Source organism: Enhydra lutris, unplaced genomic scaffold (assembly GCF_002288905.1).
Source record: "Enhydra lutris kenyoni isolate GAN:26980312 unplaced genomic scaffold, ASM228890v2 scaffoldscaffold61, whole genome shotgun sequence".
NCBI classification, from domain to species: domain Eukaryota; kingdom Metazoa; phylum Chordata; class Mammalia; order Carnivora; family Mustelidae; genus Enhydra; species Enhydra lutris.
In genome coordinates, this window is record NW_019154145.1 from 5,639,257 (window position 1) to 5,657,423 (window position 18,167).

The 18,167-nt window shown below is 44.3% G+C and overlaps 1 protein-coding gene across 1 annotated transcript in view; it reads right to left on the bottom strand.

Annotated features, from left to right (window-relative positions):
• LOC111158618 (protein kinase C theta) overlaps positions 1-17,904 on the bottom strand; it is a 180,775-nt gene extending 162,871 nt beyond the window's left edge. The window contains exon 1 of the mRNA XM_022520757.1: positions 17,872-17,904. The gene's annotated coding sequence lies outside the window, so the exon portion shown is untranslated. The remainder of the gene's footprint in view (positions 1-17,871) is intronic.
• Positions 17,905-18,167: the final 263 nt, after the last annotated feature.

Here is an 18,167-nt window from a genome sequence, read left to right on the forward strand (position 1 = left end):
GCTGGACTAGTGTCATCTACTGAATCACGTCCCTTTCACTTGAGAAGATACGGTCACCTTGATACAGAAGAAGAAGCAAGATTTTTAGGTTGAAGTTGATTTTTTCTGGTTGGCATGGGAGATCGCTGGTATTTGTGAAGGTTGTTTTAGAGCCAGAGTTAAACAGTGGGAGTCAAGAATCCTTCAGGATAATCTTGATCCTACCACCAACCAGCTGTAACACCTTGGAATGTCCTGCCTGGAACCTCTAAACCCCACTCTCCTAGCCTTGAACATGAGGATTCTGGGAAGAATAACTCATATTTGTACATGCTAAAATTCCATATTTTGCTATTTTTAATCTAAGTATTACTAAGACTTGGGGGAGAGTCTCAGAGATGGTTTTAATCCTTGGGATTTAAGAAAAAGGGGCAATAAGAGACCCTATTTAAAAACTGAGGATGGCCATTCTCTTCCCAGTGAAATATTTAGAGTACCGAAATCATTCTCAAGCACAGCAAGGCTTGTCCCTTCAGATGTGGCATATGTGGAAGTTACAAAGAGGACAGGAAGTGAAAACGTTGGGACTGGGGCTACACAAGTGGGAATTAATTAGGCAAACTTAGAGTTTCCTTCTGCTCACGTGCTTACCTGCTGAAATTGTAGCAACAGGCAGTGCAAAGTAAAGTGTTGGGTTTTTTTGTTTTTGTTTTTGTTTTTGTGTGTGTGTGTTTTATTATTATTTTTTTTTTTTTAAGAAAAGGTGTAGCTCCAGGGCGCCTGGGTGGCTCAGTGGGTTAAGCCTCTACCTTCAGCTCAGGTCATGAACCGGCGTCCTGGGATGGAGCCCCGCATTGGGCTGTCTGCTCAGTGGGGAGCCTGCGTCCCCCTCTCTCTGCCTGCCTCTCTGCCTACTTGTGATCTCCGCCTGATAAATAAATAAAATCTTAAAAAAAAAAAAAGAAATAAAAGGTGTATGTCCTTAGCTCCTCATTACTAACAGGAATCCTAAAGTCCGATTCCTAACAGACCCTAAATAAGAGAGAGAGAGAGAAATATTAATGGACCACTTACTGCATCCCAGGCACGTACCAACAAAGGAACACAGCAATGGAGAAGAAGCCACGGCCCCAGGAAGAAGGCAGAAGATGAGAATTATACATTATCTGGGACTGGGGAAGGACAGATTACACCTTTCCTAGGTCATCTCAGGACTTATCTGCACCCTTTTTTTAAAACCATAATTTTGTGGCAGTGAGTCCCTCTCACATTTTTCCTCTCCCTCACTGTCCATAAAGACAAGGCATGTGGTACTCTAAGAGCAGGCCACATTCCAGAAACTTGCCTGTTTCGATCTTTACCTTCTTCACCATTATTTCATAGCACTGTCATCATCTGGATCATCTCATTTGCATTGTCTTTCTCTTCCAAAAGGAAGTAAGCTTCACACGGGCCAGGATCTTGGCCCCCTTTTTCCCCTGTGCTCCCAACACCGAGATCAGTCACTGACCAATAATCAATTATGTGCTTGATCAATTCATATCTGTTGACTGAATAAATTCCAGCCTTCCTTCTCATGAAGATTCCCATCCTCTCTAAGTCAACGAGCAAGTCCCTCTAACATCGGAGGGAAACCTCACCAGGACTGGCATTTCTAAGAGGACCTATGCCTTAACATCTAGTTGGCAGAATTTCAGGTACTGGAATAAAGTGAAGTGAGAACTTTCTGGCAGTATAACAGGAGGTATTTTGAGATCAGGGAGGAAGTGGCATTCCAAAGGTGGTCACCCTTGGATTTGCTGGGAAGTACACTTCAAGGGGGAAAAAAAAAACAACCTCTATTCTGTTCACAGCTTCTTCCCTTCCTCTGTGGCTGAATCATGAATCATGATGTCCTATGCCTTGGATATTATTATAAGTTTCCTATTTATATATTTTGAGGGCTATTATTTAAATTCAATGAACTGCTCAACATCTGAAAATTGTCCATTGGCTCAAATATGAAGCATCTATTGTGTTTCTGATTTTATTTTGCAACCCAACAAAAAAATGATAAAGTACAGATTTCTTGGGATTTTAAAAATTAATCTCTGGAAAATACTGACAAAAGTACTATTTTCTTAAATAGAGGTATCTCTGAACTTTTCAGAATCTTGGGCTTCAGGAATTTGTCAAATAATAATAATAAATACTAGACCTAAAAGGATCAAAACCTTAATGTGAACCTTATTAGTGATTCACAGATGTGACAACTTACTGACTAAAAAGCAAATTACACAGTCACATCAAGCATATGCTAGAAACAATTCAAGTGTATCTCACAGTGTAACAATACATCATTCTTCCAATTTCAGAATGATCCCATAAGACTGAAGTTCAGACTTCAAAGTGATTACCAAGGAATGTTAATATGGCTGCATTTCTCACTCACTTTTAATTAAACATTCTTCTCACAGTTCTTTCCAAGTTATAGCTGTGTGTAGACATGTACATGTGTGTGTCCACATATGATAGAATTTGCCATTTTTAAATGTGCCTCAAAAGTAATTGAGATATAAAGAGAAGAGGAACTCTCAAAACTCACTTCTCAGAATTAACACCGATGTCAGGTAGCATTTTTAAAAAAATGAATCTGTAGCTAGAGTATATTGCCAAACTCAGGTTTAGCCAAGTAGAATAAGAACAGAGACCATAGCATCAAGCTGCCTGTGATGGCATTCTAGGTCTGCCACTTAGGAGTTCTGTGGCCTTGAACCACCTAATTTACCCATGACCTCACCTGTAAAATGAGGACAACGAGAGGACCTACCCCAGGTGAACTAGAGGACCTACCCCAGGTGAACTAATGGATGTAAGTTGAGCAGAGCGGCTGCTGGTATACGCAAAAATATTTCCACACGATGATTACTTTCTTTATGTTTGTTCAGTCAGAAGAAGACTATGGGTTCTTTCAAGGTAAGTCTCCCTTGGTCGGGCTTAGGGGTCACCTCACCTCTCCCCAGTCACACCAGGTCCTCTTTGTCAAAGCCAAGCACATCACCGTCTGTGTCATGTTCATGGGACCCAGTCAGCTGAGCTCAGGGATGAAGGCATCCACCCAAGAGACAGTCCCACACACTTTTCCAGAAGCAGGCTCTTCCCTTCTCTCTGCTCAACTTCTCCTCTGCCCTCTTGGGATGGTTGGTCACTTGCCGAGAGTCACACATTGCTTAGATCGGGGTGTCCCGTTTTCAGGTCCAGGGCACCCTGGAGGGGCACTCCTTGCACATCTCTGCAGAGGCCACAGGGCTGGTCTGGCAGAAGGCCCTCTGTTCGCTGCTTTGTGCTTAGCATGACATATCTGGCTCTCCCCCACATCCAATGGAATTTTCTCTTCCACTGACTGTGCTTGTATCTCATCTAGCACATTATCTGTCTGCACTTTGGTGGTACTGGACCCGCCACTCAGGCTCTATCACAAGCTCACCTTCCTCATCACACCCACCTTCCTCCTGTTTGGGGTTCTCTGGACTATCCAGAAGGCACTCCTCAGCTCTGCCATTGCACTGGGATGGTGACATCAGTAAATGGTACCAAGCGCTCATGGAGGGACCTATTCTCAAGGGGAAGGGCTGGATGGTGGACTAAGAGACAGATGCCTGTGGGGTTGGGGTTGGGGAGGGGGTTGGGGCGGGGGGCAGTGCCATCACTACAGGACCCCAGGCACATGGGGGATGTGTGTGTTGGGGGACAGGATTCTGGTGGGAAGTAGGGCATGGTAGCACATGGTTGCACGTGGAGCACTGCTACCCCAGAGACAGCTGAAGAACAGGGTATATAAGCCTTCGAGTGGGGAGGTCAGAGAAACAGGTAGGGACAGGGTGGAAAGGGCCTGGCAAGCCATGCCAAGGGTCTGAATTGCATTCTAAGGGTGGTGTGGAGTAACCATGGACTTGTCAAGTGGAAATTTGCCTTCAGATGGTGTGTTTGTCAGCTCCTCTATCAGCACAGTGTGTGTGGTGTTCATGGGAAGAGCCACATCGAGGCTACAACTCGGAAGACCAGCATGAGGTCACCCTCATGAAATGGTTTCCCTGACAGCCTAATGTCTTGGGCTAGACCACGTCTCCCAAGATAGCTGTGACCATAATGCCCCCTCCACAGCTCTTCTGCAATGCTGCTTGGCCTCACCCCAGAGGGGTACAGCCTACTGCCCCTGCTCATGACCTTGGCTGGCCTTGACTTACTGACCAGGCAAATGGGTCAGGAGCGATGCTCTGTGAATTCTCAGTTTGCCCCCTAAGACATCTCAGCTTTGGCCTTTGTGCACTCAGAATACTCACTCTTAGGCTCTAATCACCACGAAAAGAAGCTCAAAGTAGCTACACAGAGCAAGGGAGGGAGTGGGTGGTCCCTGTCTTCTAGCCATACCTGCTAGGAGCCAAACATGATTAAGCGCATTTCCTGTCTGACCACAATCTCGTGAGAGACCCCAGGTAACGCCCCGAGGAACAGAGCCAGCCCACATGCCTAATCCACAGCATCATGAACAAATGAAATGATATTGTTTTAAGTCACTAAGTTTTGGGGGAAGTTCATCCCACAGGGACTGATATCCAAAGCAACCTTCTGAGCCAAATAAATACATGTCAGATAAATAAGAAACTGCAACTTTGACAACTTCAGGGCAAGAGCTCTGGTCCACTATCAATATGTGTGAACTTGTCCTTCACTATTGATGATTTATTACCAAATCTCATTTCAAGCCTATGTCACACTCAACTGATGAGGGCTCAAGCTTTTTAAAAGGTGGGTCTTAGAAAATGTGGTCCTCTGATTCTGCCTCGCAAAGAGCTAAGAAAATGTGGTGTGTGCATTACAATTCCCCGGAGTGCCGTCTAAATTTTCCTGTTGGTAGTTTTCAGACAAATATCCAAACAAACACATGTTCCATGCATTGAACCTGCAGGATGTTTGATGATTCTTCATAATTTGCTTTCAGAGCTGTATGGTGCAGTGTCTTGAGATAGTCCAGTACTTGAATAAATAGTGTGATCTCTCTCTAGGTCTAGATATTTAGACCCAAAGGACTAGATTATCTCTCCAAAAGAAAATATCGGCGATATTTTTCCAGGAGAAAATCGATTTTATATATTTAAATAAACACATATCCTCTCTGTGCTGAATACTTGTAGTCTGTGCTCTGAAGGGGCTTGTCCTTCTTCCCCTCCTTTCTATTGAAATAATAAAATTCAAATATGATGTCATGCGTAGACATTTCTCGTTGCCAGCTCTGCCCGTGAGAAACTGTTAATGGATGCCTTTTAGTTCATTAATTTCTAAAATTATATGCTAATTTATACTTAACAATATAGGAATTTTTTGTGTGCCAAATACATCGCATTTATTTCAACAGGAGACAAAAAACCTCTTCCTACTGCTCATGTGGCTTACTCTCCTAAAGCACGTTAGCTCCGATCTCAAGTGTACTATAAACATTAACAAATCTCAATGCTTAGGAACTAGGAAGGATCTCAGTAGTAACATCCCTCTCTTTATTGGAACAGAGGAAGGAAGGTTCAAGAATCTTGGGCTGTGCCTTTAGCAAATACTTACGCGGCCTCTGCTTCAGAATTTGGGATTATGCAAGTTCTTTCTCACTGAATTATTTCATCAACATTAAAAGGATTTTTACAAAAATCTAGGATTGGCTCAGTTATATCTAAGGGGTAAAGTGATTCACGTTCCTTTTTTTTTTTTTTTTTTTAATATTTTACTTATTTGACACAGAGAGCAAGCTGGAGAGCAGATGCAGAGGGAACACAGAAGAAAAGGGAGGAAGCAGATTGCCCACTGAGCAGGGAGCCAACAGGGGGCTTGATCCCGGGACCTGGAATCTTGACCTGAGCTGAAGGCAGAGGCTTAACTGACTGAGCCACCCAGGCGCCCCTTAAGTTCCTCTTCTGAAAGTGTTTATTTATGTTTACTATGATTATCATCCCTTCTAAATAGCCTTAATGTGTATAAAAAATCCGTGTCAGGGCATCTGGGTGGCTCAGTGGGTTAAGCCTCTGCCTTCGGCTCAGGTCATGATCTCAGGGTCCTGGGATCGAGCCCCGCATCGGGCTCTCTGCTCAGCAGGGAGCCTGCTTCCCCTTCTCTTTCTCTGCCTGTCTCTCTGCCTACCTATGATCTCTCTCTCTCTCTCTCTCTGTCAAATAAATAAATAAAAATCTTTAAAAAATCTGTGTCAATTTATTCTTGTTTTTGAATAACTAACACAGAACAAATTTTTAAAAATTCCCATTCTTAGAGGATAGAAGATTCTATCTGGCTGCTATTCCTCATTGTTTTATCTTCCAGAAACAAAATCCGCTGAGGAAGTCAGGTTGTTCCGTTTGGAGAACCAGGACTTTATTGAAACTTGGCTGTTCGGCATTTGAGGAAATTTGGCATGTTAATCTTCACTAAGACCGAGGGAAAGATGTTTTCTTGTTACAAAGAACTGTCGCTGGACGGCTTTGGAGCTCAGGTGACTAAGGTTCCGCATATGGGTGACGGGTTACACATTCCTCTCTTGGTGACATTCACTCACCACATAGCCTAGTCACCAACGCTTACAAACGGGCTAGCTATGGCCTGGGAACCTTGACACTTACCCAATACTGTACCACCCCAGGTGCCTGGTGACATCTGACTGGAATATGTGGATATCAAAGGAACCCAGAAAACAGCTACAAAATACTAGGATCAGGGGGAATCTGAGAGACATCCTAGAGACCCATCATTCAATTCACGTATCTTTTGATCCATATCGCAAAACTGGATTGACAACTGTTTTCACAGTCATGTCTAAGATCGTCCTATCTGCCTTCACAGTCGGATGGCCGTCAAAGACTGGTGGGTGTCTGGAAAAGCAGGACAAAGGCAGGGGACAAAGGGCGATGCCACAAGACCCAACAGCTCCTCTCCAGTCTTTTCCACTGAACGGGAGACTCTAATTCAGATTTTTAACACCCTGTGCGCTGACTACCATATGTCCCCATTTAGCAAGGAACCTGGAGAACGATGAGCAGAGAAGGCACCAGAGAACTAGTGAGGGGAGGGAAGCAGCTGCAGATGCCCAGCTAGGGACTGGCTACCAGAAGTCAGCACAGCAAATCGCCACAATGTACTTAGCTCTATGAACCACTTTTCAGTTAGGTCCCTACACCTCACCTTGCAAATATGGACAAAAACTGTGGAGGTTAGGGCCCTGAGAAATGTGATCTTGATAGAATGCTTCATGCTGACAGCTGGAAGAAAATAAAATATATTCCCTTCCTCAGCTCCAGATGCAGCCTGAGCTCTGTGCTCTGAGCTAAAGAAAGAGAAATAGAAGACCTGTCACATGCCCTTAGGTAGGCTTACTCAGGAATTAAAATATCATTACTGATCTATGGTTATGAGCTGGATAGAAACTGCAAATCCTCAGAGACACAAGAAAGTACAAGAGAGAGGTAAATGCATTACACACTACACAGCAAAGTCATAACACAAAAAGATACTTTTTGTAGTTGCCCAAAGAGACTACGATTGAGAAGAGTTCTTCACGAGCAGAAGAAAGAATACACTTAGAGTTTGGGGGGCTACCTTACTTTCTTATTTCCCCAAGGAAAGCAGGATACTCTGGGTGGTGAAGCCATTATGGGGCTGGAATGCAGAGAAGTCTAAGTCTTTCACAGTGAGTAGTGTTGTCTCCCTTAGTCCACAGACAAAGGTGAGCTTACTATTTGGTTACCCTTAGCTGACTTTATGTCAGTACTCCACAGGAGGGAAATGTCACATTGGAACTCACAGTGTATTTTCCCTGAAACACAATGCCATTCATATAACAAAGCATACTTTGAAATTTGCCTCTGAAATCCCACAGAGGTTACACGGGCTTTTTTTGTTATAAGCCAGAGTCCTAAACTCCAGTTTTAACATTGTTTTAGCTTTGGCTTACATATTGGTAGGAAGCTCTGCATGTGCCCATTAAGTTTTATTAGTGTTGAGATTTATTTTTTATCTTCTTTTGAAAGATTATGGTATTTTTTTCCTTGGTTTCAATATTTTTTGGTTATTCTACCAGTAAATGAGTCCCCCTAAATAACTTATTATTCTTTTTTTTTTTTAAAGATTTTATTTCTTTATTTGACAGAGAGAGAGAGACAGTGAGAGAGGGAACACAAGCAGGGGAAGTGGGAGAGGGAGAAGGAGGCCTCCTGCCGAGCAGAGAGTCTGATGTGGGGCTCGATCCCAAAACCCCGGGATCATGACCTGAGCTGAAGGCAGCCACTTAATGACTGAGCCACCCAGGTGCCCCTATTCTGTATTTTAAAAACATTTTTCTTTAACTGCTTTCAATGATTTTATCTTTGGCACACTTTTATCATCCGAATTCTTGGATTTAGGCTTTTACTTTTTACCTTTCTTGCTATTACCTGCTTTAATGAATTTTTAAGATGATTATAATTTTTTTCTGAAGATTTCTTAAAATCTTTTATTATCTCATTAAAAAATTTTTTACCTTTTTTATCCTTTAATATTTTCTTTTTATTAAAATAATTTTTGAGTTATTGGTATATCTACGTTTAAAGTTTACCTATTGCCTCACCCTTTTGCTTGTAGGATATTTCAGAATATTTTAATATTGCCTTTTATTTCCTGATCATTCTTGACTTAGTCTTTTTTTCCCTTTTATTATTGCCATTATAGTGGTTATTAAAGTGAGAAACTGGAGGGAGATTGGAGGGAGAATGACGCAGAGAGGAAAAAAAATCACACTGTAAGGAGGGGAGATGGGAGTTTTTTTTATCTTGCAGCAAATTGTCTTTTAGCATCTTTGAATGTTCCCATCACCTCCAAGTCTTACTTTCTAGAATTTATCCAGACAAATCCATAGACCCACAGGACTGGCCAAGATGATAATGATGCTCTTGTGCACATATTAAAACTCTCTGGATTAAGATTCCTTTCTTCTATCACTTAGCATGTAGTCTCTTAGACATGACAGGTTCTAAAATTTATGGCTCATTTATTTATCCCACAAATATTTATTAAGCACTTATTATACGTCAGATATGTTAACAGATGCTAGGGATTCAACAGAGAATAAGTGAAAATGTGGCATCTGCCCTCATCGAGCTTGTAATCTGTTCGGGAAATCTAAAAATAGACAAACAATGGCAATACTGTGTAAGTGCTGTGGTCACCAACATTCCTTATTTGCTTACTAAGTGCTACATATGGTGCTAAGCACTTTATATGAATGATCTCACATGTCTTTTAAGAACATGTAGAAGGAAACAAAACCCAAATTTACAGGATGAGGATAAGCATTCTGAGGGAAAGGTGTCTAAGACAGGGGCTGAAGATGTATAGGAATTTGCAAAAGGAAGGAGGGGTTTAGAGGTTGAGCAAAAAGCATGGGACCCCTAAGGAACACAAAGAGGCTTGGACTTGGGACAATGTGATGAGTGTGCTGCTTGAGAGGACAGGGGAGTGCAGATCAACTAGAACCCTCCAGTTCATGTTACAAAGTCTGGGTTTCCTTCCAAGTGCATTGGGCAGCGGAGTTTAAAGCCAGGAGTGACATGCTCAGATCTGGGTCCTAGAAGGGCTCTTCCAGCTGCAACAGGGAGAACCTGTCTATAATAACAGAGGCCAGGTAGAAAGTTCCAGAAGTAATACAGAAGAGAAATGGTGTTGATCTGTAAATAGACTGGGGAAAGGGAGGTGGGAAAGGATGAATGGAATAGAGATTCAGGGGGTGGAATTGATAGAATGTGATTTGGGGTGAGCTATGGAGGTGAGGAGTCAAGTAAAAACATCCAGATTTCTGCTTGTGTGAGAAGAAGTGATGCCAATGCCAGGTACAGAAAAGAGTGGGAGGGAAATATTTGCAGCAAGAGAAAGGGGAAGGTGATGTGTTCAGTTTGGGGCATTTGATATTGAATGTGGACATCAACTAGTGGCAGAGGAAGATCAGCAGAACTTTGGATAGGTAACTTAGGGGTAGTGGTCAGCGAGGAGATGGTTCCTAAGATGAGTGAGAGATGAGGTTGTCATGGGGAGAGAGAATTGATGCTCACCAGCCTCCCGGGAGCAGAGTGCAGAGGAGGAGATTTCAAAGGAGAAGAGAAGAAGGAAGAACAATGAGAAAGGGGATGGAAGGGAAACATTGCTTCAAGAATGCAGGAGAGTTCAGTGCATGGTCTGCTGCAGAGAAGTCAAGTAAGATAGGAAGAGACTTCAGCAAGGGTGAGCACTGGGAGTGTGAGCCACAGTTTCCTAAGAGTTAGGAGAGGCAAAGCCAGATGCCTGTGGCCAGGACAGAGTAGCAGGCAGAGAGGACAATTTAAGGAGTTTGGTTGTGAGGAGGAAAGAGAGAAGAAATTACCTAGAGGAAGGGCAGTCTTTTCCTTCAAAGAAGAAAGGGTTTTAAGCATGTTGGATGCAGTGAGAATGGAGCCACTGATGAGAGAGGGAAGGAAAACACAGATAAGAGAGGAGAGAATCAGGAGAATGAGATGCCCAAGAATGAGGAAGAAATGGATCCCAGAGCACCAGTAGAGAAGGAACATGAGCCAGGAGGTGATTTTTTTTTTCCATTATAAAAAGGAGGTGAGGATGGGAAGGGAGACCCAGATGAAGTTAGATTATAGCCTTGTGATCACAAAGGCAGGCTGATCTCATCAGGAAAACTTCCATTTTTCTCAGCGAAGCAGGAAGCAAGGCAACGTGCTGGGATTAAGGGGATGGGGTGTCAGAGGAAGGTCTGAAGTGCTGTAGAAAGCAAGCGGAGTTGACCGGGGAAAGCCTGAGAGCCCGGCTGAAGGTGGAAATCATGGAATCAGAGCATCATGAATTTGCATAGTTGCACAATTTTGTCCATTAAAACTCATCAATCTCTGTATACACGCTGGAGAAAGTGGACAGTTGGATTCAGTCATAGCCCCAGGAGTCCCAGCTTCAGAAAGGAAAGCACACTATCTCACATGGCACCGCTCATGTTCCTCGTCTTCCAGCTCCGGGGCAAAACTTTGCCAGGGGTGGGGGGGGTGGGGGGTGGGGCGGGGGAAGGAGTAGCTGTTTTCACTTTTTTGTCAACTTCAGGTTGAATGATCCTTGGTCCATAGAATCAACACTATTCCCTCCTAACTGATCTAGTCCTTTAAGAAGCTGATGGAATATAGCTCAAAGTTTACATTCTTCCTAACAATGTGGAATATGGTTACAACACCTGCTCCAAGAAAGTATCTCCCACAAACAGCCAACGATGAACAAACTTGGAGAATACAACCCACATATGCTGCAGAGGTTTAGAAAGAATATTAAATTAGGGGCCAAGAGATCGGGGCTCGCTGCTAGTAATTTGTTGTGTGACCCCTGATGGAGTGTCTTAACCTCTACCAGATCCAGTGTTCCCTCTGACCCGCCTGACGCACAGGCTTCGGGAGTAAAGGATCCCATGTATCCAGGCACTTGCCGCAGCACACACTCAACCCATGTCACTTTCTTTTCTATTTTTCCTTCTTCCCTGCAGCCCAGAGTTTATGTGATTCTATGACTTAACAGGAATGCCATAAGTCTATAATTTTCCAGTGTTTAGGTATGAAACAGATTCAATATGCCTGAAATTCTGTGACATAAAACTTCATGAAATAATTACTCTCGCTACACAAAGTGGGGTCTAGTGTTTTCTGTTCCATTCTATTTCATTTTTAAAGATATGTTCATCATAAATCAATCAATTAATTTCATTATCCAATAATGGATCATGTTTTGCAGTTTAAAAAAAACATGGCATAAGAGCCCTGTTTTGCTATCACTGAAATCAGTCCATACACGGACCACGGAATGGAAAAGGTTGAAGACTATTGTTCCAAAAATGGAAAACACATGACTAAATGAACTTCTCCCAAAACTGCAAGAAAGACATTTCAGCTTATGGTCATAAAACTCTTGGCTTCTTGATCATCTGGCTGTGACAAGTCATCTTATCTAACCATAAACTTATAGCACTTGGTTTGCTCAGGAATCACCAGTGTCCTGAGAGCTTCTACTCACTAGGCACTTTTTTTAGTCCTTGCTCAGGGTGAATGGCTCAGAGGGCTGGAGATGAGCAGGAGGAAAAGAGATCAAGGGACAGTTAAGGGTACGCTCTTTATATTTTTAACTAAAGAGTGGTAGTGGGTGCCACAAACACATTTTGAGGGGAGTCCCTGGGCTTACCCTGCTCTCTTGCTCTCACCTGTTGTGCTCAGACCAGACTGTATTCCTTTCCTTGGCTAAGATGTCATGCTCACACGCTGCCAGGCCATTCTCTACAAAGGCCATTCTCAACTTCTGGAACACCCTCACGGAGCTTACGGCCATCTACCTGAGCCATCACTTCTCCTGAGATATCTTCTCAGCTACCCCAAATCGAGGTACTCCCAAGTATATCCCCAGGATAGCAAGTCCACACTCACTCTGCACGGAGGGCCTACTACATGCCAGGCCCTGCTACAGCACCTAGAGATACAGCAATGGATGAAACACTAGCTCCCATTCTAGAGAAGGAAACAGACAAGAAATAAACAGATACGTAATGTAGTTACACACAATAACATTATAAACTGACATGTAGCAATATAGATACATGATGAAATTATCAGACTTCATTATCATTTCCTCTTGACTGCGTGCATTTCCCCTATGGATTATACAGGACAGTGTGTGCTTCTGAGGCTCATAACAAAAGCCTGGTGAATTAAAGTACAGCCCTCAACCTTTTGGCTCTCCCCATTGTCCCGAGAATTTGTCTGGTTTTGCTTGAATGCCAGAGGTAATTTAACTTTTAATCCGCAAAGGGTCTGTTCTATGTATTTAGAGTTACTAGCACAAACGCCATGCTTACTTTATTCTTGACGATTTATTTCTAAACCATGAGCTCCTTCATGGAGGTAGGGGCAACCCTACTTGGAGGGACCTTTTATCTTTCAGGAGCCCTCCTGCCTATGGGTTCCCTATTCCTTCAGGGGATGCGTGAATAGTAGCTCTTCCAATGATTCGGACTAGAGAAAAGTATACAAGCACAGGAGAGGAAGGAAGAACCAATAAATTGAGGAGTAGCATCAGTCCACAGACCCCTCAACCAATTTTGTAAAAAAATTCATTGGTTACCACCTCACAACACATTAGGATGACCACTATCAAAACAAACAAAAATCAGGGGCGCCTGGGTGGCTCAGTGGGTTAAAGCCTCTGCCTTCAGCTCAGGTCATGATCCCAGGGTCCTGGGATCGAGCCCCGCATCGGGCTCTCTGCTCAGCGGGGAGCCTGCTTCCTCCTCTCTCTTTCTCTGCCTGCCTCTCTGCCTACTTGTGATCTCTGTCAAATAAGTAAATAAAATCTTTAAAAAACAAAACAAAACAAAACAAAAAAACACAAAAATCAGAAAATATCAAGTGTTGGAGAAGATGTGGAGAACCCGGAACCTTCAGGCACTGTCCGTGGGGATATGAAATGGCGCAGCCACTGCGGAAAACAGTATAATGTTTCCTCAGAAAATTAAACATAGAATTACCATTTAATCCAGTCAAAAGAATTTAAAGCAGAGACTTAAAGAGATATTATACACCCACGTTCAAAGTATTTTTATATGTAAACCAAAATGTGGAAGCAACCCGAGTGTCCCTGAACAGATGAATGGATAAACAAAACAGGATATATACACACAATGGAATATTACTCAGCCTTTAAAAGGAAGGAAATTCTGACATATACTACAACAACGATGAATCTGAAGGACATGATGGCAAGTGAAATAAACAAGATATGACTCCTTTCTATAAGGGGCCTAGAGTAGTCAAATTCACAGAGACAGAAAATAGGAGGAAGGTTGCCAGGGGCTGGAAGGAGGGGGACAGGGAATGTTAATGGGGACAGAGTTTCAGTTTTGCAGGATGAAAGAGTTCTGTGGACAGACAGTAGTGATGTTTGCCCAACGGTATGAGTACAATTAATGCCCATGAACTGTACATTCCAAAATGATTAAGATGGTGAATTTTACGTTATGTGTACAATTCTACCGCAATTAAAAAAAAACAAAAACCAAACACTTGAACTGGTAGGTTGTTCTGCTTGGTATCAGAATCAGACAAACCTGACTCCAGCACATGCCAGCTGTGAGAGCCAGGCAAGTGACATGACTTCCTGGAGTCTCACCTTCTTCACTCATAAAATGAAATGATGACAACATCTAATTTATAAAAGCTCTGCAAAGATTAAGTGAGATAGTAATGTTTGTCAAATACAAAATTCTGAGTTTCATAACTGGCATATTTTGTTGGCTTTATTATCATTAATCACCAATATGACTAGTTAACTCAAAAATTAACATCAACCTGTAGAAATATGTCCCACCAAAGTGAGTACATTACAAATCTGCTAATTTAATCCCAGGAACAGAAATCTATGATTCTAGGCTGGGGTAAACTAGTCCTAATTTCTGAAGTCTCTGATTCTCATTTTGTCCTAAGGATATTTTTAGATGACACAGCAATGTGAATTTGTATATTAATACTTGATGTATTAAAACAATGAAGATGTTTCCCTTATGCAAGAAAACACCTTTTGATACAAAAGTCGGGTCATCACCCTTTCTGATGGAGGCATAATATTCCATTGTATATATGGACCATATCTTCTTTACCCATATTTCTGAGCATAAGGAATAACATTAGGAGAACATTAGCAGAAGAAAAGGAAAAGTAAAGTGGGGGAAATTGGAGGGGGAGATGAACCATGAGAAACTGTGGACTCTGAGAAACAAACTGAAGGTTTTTGAGGGGAGGGGGATGGAGGGTTGGGTGAGCCTGGTGGTGGGTATCAAGGAGGGCACGGATTGCATGCAGCACGGGGTGTGGTGCATAAACAATAAATCTTGGAACACTGAAAAAATTAAATTAAAAAAAAAAAGAAAACACCTTTTTGGTTCACCTTTCTGCCTCAATGTTTTTCTGAGTTTCTCAAGATTTCTTCCTTAACAAGCAGGATATGTATGAAAAGGCAAAATGAGATCCACTGCTACTTGAAAAAGAAACATTTGAAATTTTAATATAATGAACAGAAACAGAAATAAGTTAAATGCTATGTATGTCACCATAAACTACTTTCTTTACTTTCAATTACAGATTTGATTTGGGGCAACAAAATTATATCAATATAGCATCACATGATACATCTGTGTTCTCTGGGATTTTTCATCATATAACAATTTCTTTGTTTTAAACGATTTAGGAAAAGTACTTCCAAAAAAGAAAAGGTTGAGCCCTATACAAAGAAAATCAGCTGAGATGAAATACAACCTTATTAACAGTCACAGGCATTTACTCTATCAGCAATATTCTCAGGGGGAAACAATATAATCAGTAAGTCTAAAACATGAAATACCTTAAAAATAGGAAGTACTAATTCTCCTTCCTATTTTAAGGAAGCCAAATGTCCTATCATTAAATCCTGCATTAGGAGGGGATTTGCGGATTTTACTCTTGGGTGCCAGTTACAGAGTTGCACTATAAGCCCACACTCTCAAAAAATCCTGGACCCAGTCCACAGAGAATTTCAGATAAAACATCAAGTTCATTATACAGAAGAATCATGTCTTTCCCATCTCTTCAGAGAATACATTACAACGGAATGAGGGACCTTTATAAAAATGACAAAAGATGGGGCACCTGCGTGGCTCAGTGGGTTAAAGCCTCTGCCTTCCGCTCAGGTCATGATCCCAGGGTCCTGGGATAGAGCATCACATTGGGCTCTCTGCTCAGTAGGGAGCCTGCTCCCCGCTCCCTCCCTGTCTACTTGTGATCTCTGTCCATCAAATAAATAAATAAAATCTTAAAATATAAAATAAAAATGACAAAGACAAAAGCGCTATGCAAGGGGCCCTCCAGTACCTGCTCTGAACAAGCAAAACTGAGGGTTAGTGTTGAAAGGGAGCTTTGAGATGATAAGAGGAACCAAGGTGTAACGAATTGGACAATATCCCTGCATATTTGAAAGAGAAATGGCAGAAACAAAAGAAATTACAGTCCAATAACTGACCCACATGCATTCAAAGCAGACTCGATCAGGGAGTTTCTGTCCGCCGAAGGGGGACCCGGTAGGAGATCCGACAAAGAAGCTTGCCCAAGCACTACTTGTCATTCTGAGCCACCATAGCACAAGACGGTGGCGGAAGTGAACATGACAGAGTGGAGGGTGGTGACAAGAGTGTTCCCTGGAACTTTACATTTTAAAAGTTTACAAGAAAAATCACAGGAGGTTGAAAACAAAGACTGGTAATGCTGAACAGGTGACTCTCAAAATCCGAGATAACCATTTAAGAGACAGAAAAAACAACAACAACCCCAAACCAAACAAAACAATTTAGTCTTAATTACTAACTGGGAGGAGTTTCACAGCTGAGGGTTTGAAGGTTTGAGAAGGTCGTCCTATGCCCAGGCTTTAAATACACATACATTCAATCAGCAGAAGAAAGGCACTAACAAGATCTATCTGTGGCAGACACCTGCCTCAAACAATGGCCCTGATCTCAGAGGGATTTCAAACAGCTGTGCATAAACTTCAAAAGTAATTTGCAACCAAATTAGTAAACGTCACCCTCTTTCCCACTAGACACAGCATTTTCTAAAGAGATTAAGCACCCACAGTAAGCCTTCCATTTTACCAGTTACCCAAGACGAGTTAGGAAACAAATGAAGATGGTGATTGGCAAGGTTGGGGTGGGGCAGACCCAGGAGCGGAGGAGCACGGCTCCTGTACCCGAACGTCCCTGCCAGGGAAGGGGTGGCGGTGGTCACCGCTTCCATAGAGGTGCAAGGGGAGCGTGGGGAGAAGTAGTGAAGGGGCTGCCAGACTCGTTCTGGGGTGCACACCCGTCGCTGGCAGGACCTTCGCCTCCCGGGGGGGCTGCACCCTCGCTAGGGAGGGACGGACGGAGGAGAGCAGTGAGTTCTCAGTTCTCCCCCCACATCACCACCCCGACCTCGTCAGCTTGTGCCATGAGCGCAAAACGTTTTCTTGGCGCCACTTGGGGCAGGACAACCCCAAAGGTCAAGGCGGAAAGAATCCGTTTCCAGCGGGGCCAGCCTGGGGCTCCTTCCTCTTCATTCATGGCTATAGGGAGTGCCCAAGCCTTTGGCGTGAACAGTCCCTTTCACACGGATAACTGGGGCTCTTAAAATTTAAATGAAATAAAGATATTTACCTCTAGTTTCTTAACATGTGGCCCTGAATGCTGATATACGAACGGGTTCACTTGAGGTTACGGGGCTGAGCGACAGACTCTTTTTCCTCCCCTCCGTCTATCACGGAGCCGCCTCACCCTACTCCAGGCCCTTGAAAAGCAACTTGAGTTTGCTTAGAAGTGAGCCTTGGCAGCCTCATCCGCTGCTCTCACAAACCCCAAGGAAACAAGCGGACTGTCTCCTGTGGACCGGTCACCATCTGCATCACCGTCCTCTCCTCCAGATGTTTGCCAAGGACATAAAACTTGCCACTTTCTTCCCTCCCTCCCTCCCTCCCACCCCAGTCAGTTCAGGTAAGGGGTGGGGGGGACCGAGAGGGAAGAGAAGGCGCCCCCAGCCCCGGGGCGTCCACACGGCCAGGGGCCGCAGCATCCCGCGCCCCTCGCACGCAAGAAACCACAGGAAGCGAGTGGCCCCAAGTTCGCTGCGCTCTAGTCCCTCTGCGGCTTGGCAGTCAGCCCGCGCCCCCCGCCCCGGAACGCCTCAGAGCGGGTGCCGGACGGGCCTCCCCCCTCGCCGGGCCGCGCTCCCGGCCCCGCGCAGACGCCCCCCTGCCCTCCCGCGGCCGGCGACGCGGCGCCCAGGCACCTACCTGCGGGCGGGGCGGCCGGGGTCCCTGCGCGCTGCTGCTCGGCGGCCGCGCGGGCTCTGGCGGGGCTCCGCGCCGGCCAGGGGGCGCTCGTCACCCCACCGCCGGAGCGCCCGAGCGGACTCCGCGGACGCCCGCCCAGGAGCCCGCGCCCCGCGCCGCGTCCCCTCCCACCGCGGCCGCGCTCCTCCCCCGCGCTGCCCGCGCGGCTGCCGCTCGGCCCCGGGGACGACCCTCCGCGTGCCCCCGCCCCGGGGAGGCGGAAGGTCGCCGGAAGGGGCGCCGCGCACCAGCCGCGG